General features: G+C 40.0%; 1 protein-coding gene and 1 long non-coding RNA gene across 3 annotated transcripts in view; one reads left to right on the plus strand and one right to left on the minus strand.

Moving 5' to 3' along the window:
• The window catches only part of cdc42ep1a (CDC42 effector protein (Rho GTPase binding) 1a), a 12011-nt gene extending 9645 nt beyond the window's left edge, over nt 1-2366 (minus strand). Inside the window, exon 1 of one of the 2 annotated variants that reach the window (XM_032501537.1) lies at nt 2191-2366. The gene's annotated coding sequence lies outside the window, so the exon portion shown is untranslated. The remainder of the gene's footprint in view (nt 1-2190) is intronic. The other variant, XM_032501539.1, reaches the window with a different exon arrangement.
• LOC116670868 (uncharacterized) overlaps nt 1-3763 on the plus strand; it is a 23588-nt gene that overhangs the window by 12606 nt on the left and 7219 nt on the right. The window lies entirely within an intron of this gene.

Here is a 3763-nt window from a genome sequence, read left to right on the forward strand (position 1 = left end):
TTCTGTTGTGACAATAAAACAAATTGTTATATAATTTTAGTGAGAACTCATAAATAACTACAAATAACTACTATTAGGGAAATCGGTTTATATTTTGTAACGTGTTTCCGGATTATTTTTTTAAATATACAGTATATCGGATTTTTAAATAACAAAATATTCTTATCAGTATCGGCCTTAAAAATCCTTTATCGGTCGGGCTCTAGCTCATCTGCAGTTCAATTTTGGACTGCAGCCAATCAACAAACAGACCTGTACCTATCCCTGTTTTTCAAACTAAAATATCATGGTGGCTCGGTCAACAATATCCTCTTTTGTCACCCACACAGTCCACTGAAATCTGTTCCTCCGTCCTTAAATATCTAAAGTGAGTTGCTGAATAATATTGTCAAACTATGATAACTAACTTTGTTTATGACATTTGGAAGAGTTGGCCCACATTTCCCTCCATGCAGCTGACAGCAGTGACCAGTTGGCTGTTGATGTATCAGTTTATAAAAAACGTATTCTTGTGTATTCTTTTACTCGGGGGTTTGGACCATGTGGTTAGATGCTGCAACCATTTGGTGACAGCAGACCATGATGGAGCAGTTTCCCCAACATTATCACGTGTGGCAAAAGAAACAGAAAAATCAAGGGTACCCTGCGGTGGGAAAACAAACACAGCAGCCAGATTCAGAGTTTGCACCTCTGCAACTTACCCCTTCCTGGTAGGTTGCGTCAATGACACCCAGAGTTCACAAAAGGTCCCCTTCAGAGGAATGTTGAGGTCAGGTAAAAAAAAAAAAAAAAAACTGTGAATGTCTGCACTCATTTAATTCATCAAGTAGCGTATCATTAGAGTAAATCATATGAGGGGGATGTACAGGAAACATACATACACATGTTAATCATCTGCTGCTGGCTGAGCTGAATGCATACAGAAGGCCGACATGGAAATATCAAAGCATGTACTTAAGGAGGATATACCGTATGTCTACTCTGGAGAGCCTGGGGGGACTTGCAGAACCATGAAAACGTTACACAGTGTACAAGTGGACTGAGTTCATCAGTGCTTGTTTATTGGATTCTGTATTGTTATCACTGAAGCAGGCTGGCTTTTGATTGATCACCCTTGTGTATGTTTATTATTGGCAGGCTGTAGCGGGTCAACAAGCTCTTCAATCAATGTGTGTGTGTGTGTGTGTGTGTGGTATTTCACATGGTGGCCTCCGTCATGGCTTGCTGGCAGGTTGTAGGGGTCAGAAGGCCAATGCCCCCAACTTGTAATAATCCAACACTGCGCTGCCTGTTTGTCTAAATAACTAAATCACCAAGGCCAACTTCACCCGTCAAGTTCCGCTAAATCAGAGTAGCAGTATATCTCGGTTTCAGTGACATGTAAGAAAATTGATGGGATATGTCATGTAACTGCTGTAATTAAAAGGCAGAGTGATAAAAACACATTTAAGCACTGGCAGGCAGAGTTTATTCTGACCAAGAATATACTGCTGCTGACTGAATACTGCAGTTACAGAGCGGATTGAGTTTCATGTCAGACATCTGAGACACTTGCTACACTAAAACAACTTACACACAAAAAGTACAGTGTGACCATTGACATGGTCTGATAACAACTTGGTTTCAGTCAACATTTTTACAAGTTCTGATGTTGCCTTATCTGAAATTAAACCTAATATGTTTGCCTTCTTTCTCAGCTCAGCAGGAGGCTTTTTTTCTCCCCCCCTGGGGACCTATTGATTCATCTATTCAGTAATAGGAAAAACAACATGGCTAATAATTAATCCCAAAATATGTGGCAAACAATTAGGCAACAGACAATTGATAAGTTATTTCCTCTCCAAACAATGGTAAGTAGCTGAGGATATAATAAAAATATCACAGGTGAAAAAAAACTGGTAGGAATGTCAAACAAATGTTATAGGAATAATTATGAAATTTACCCCCATTGATGAAATTACCTTGTAGAGATACATTTCTCAGTATGCACCGAAAAGTCACTACAGATTCAGTGTACTTGCTGCAAGCTCACTCACAGTCTCTAAATACATCTGATATTAAATATAACTTAAAATAGATCCTATAAAAGTCACCATTGACTTATGACTGTGTAGCCTATTACAGACTCATTGAGTGTCTCTCTGAGAACTTTATGGAGTGATTTTACGTCAAAATTGAATATAAACTCACCCGAGGAAACTGCGACACGAGGAACAGCAGACTGCTTGACTCCGGTTTAATTATCTTTCCATCGCAAATCGGTTGGTGTGGTCCGAGTGAGCCGGTGGTGCAGCCGGACTGTCCCGCTGGTGCGCCGGGTGTGCTGAGCGGCGCAGCGCGGAGGAAAGGGGCGGGCTGTGGATCAAATGGCCCGCCAATGAAACCATCAGAGAGCCACACCGGGAGCTCCCACACTGCCTCATCATGGTTAACACTTCAATTTGATGTCTCTCTTAAACGTCCCAATTGGCTTGTCGACACGATATGAAGCAATAACTAAACAGAGAAAGCAGTGTTTTTTGCAGTCAAAACAGGGGGCGCTGTAACATGGCCTCTAAATCAAATGGGCACTTTTTGAGGCTCCTTAAAAAGACACATTTTGAATTAAGAATACACTTTTAACAAGAGAGTGAGCCAACCATCTCATCATCAGACTCAATCAGCTGAGTATCCGCTGACTTCTAGCTAGATAGAGGGAAACATAGTTATGAAATTGTTTCATAATGACTCAGTTTGCCTTAACATCCAATAACCACATGTCAATGTGACATATTTAAAATCTAGCGATGACTGTCTTTTACTTAGGGCTCATGTGCCTTAAACTAACGCAAATGAAACAGTAGGTTAGCTTTAAGATAAACAATAGTAGTAATATGAGCAGTTGTAGCCTAGCTAGGCTACTTTTTAGAGGAAAAGTTTGATTTATTGGGAAATATGCTCTTTTTTATTCTTGCCAAGAGTTAAATAAAAAGATTGGGATCACTCTCATGTTTGTACAGTTATGAAGCTACAGCCAGGAGACAGTTAGCTTAGCTGGAAACACGGAAACAGCTAGCCTGGCTCTGTTCTCGAAAAGGTATCAACCTTTGCCTGGAAGCACCTCTAAAACTAACTAATGGACATGTTGACGACGTTTGTTTAATCTGTACAAAAACTGAAGAGGACTGAAGGTCAGTAGATTTGTTTACCTTCAAACAGAGCCAAGTTAGCTGTTTCCCCTTTTTTATGTTATGCTAAAGCTAATCTTATCGACGCCTGGTTTCAGCTTTATTTTTAATGGACAGATATGAAAGTAGTAGCTTATCGTTCTTCTGCATTTTCTCTCTGCAAGAAAAACAAATAATTATTTCCCAAAATGTATAAATGTTATTTTTTATCTCACTTATAAAGTTATTAGAGCTGGGCAGCGATTCAAAGTTTTAATCGCGATTAACCGCATAATTTCCTTGATTAATCGCGATTAATCCGAAAATGAAATAATTAATTCAAAAGTAGCGTATATAGTGCAATTTATTTGACACATTCCCCTGCTGTGCAACTTGGTGGGCCTGCAGTCTGTAGCTATCCACGCCGCTAAGGCATCTGTTAGCGTGTCTTCCCTTTGTTTATCTAAACCCCCTTACCCACACGCTGCATCTAACGTAGCCTGCCGAAGCCTCGCGCCACTGTGGGTTTCGCTGAATGATTTGCTGGTATCAACTGTCAAGGTGATATTTCAGACTGGAAGTAAGAAATTTCAACTTTGCAGTATTTACAAAGCCTG

The sequence above is a fragment of the Etheostoma spectabile genome, chromosome 21 (assembly GCF_008692095.1).
Source record: "Etheostoma spectabile isolate EspeVRDwgs_2016 chromosome 21, UIUC_Espe_1.0, whole genome shotgun sequence".
Lineage (NCBI taxonomy): Eukaryota > Metazoa > Chordata > Actinopteri > Perciformes > Percidae > Etheostoma > Etheostoma spectabile.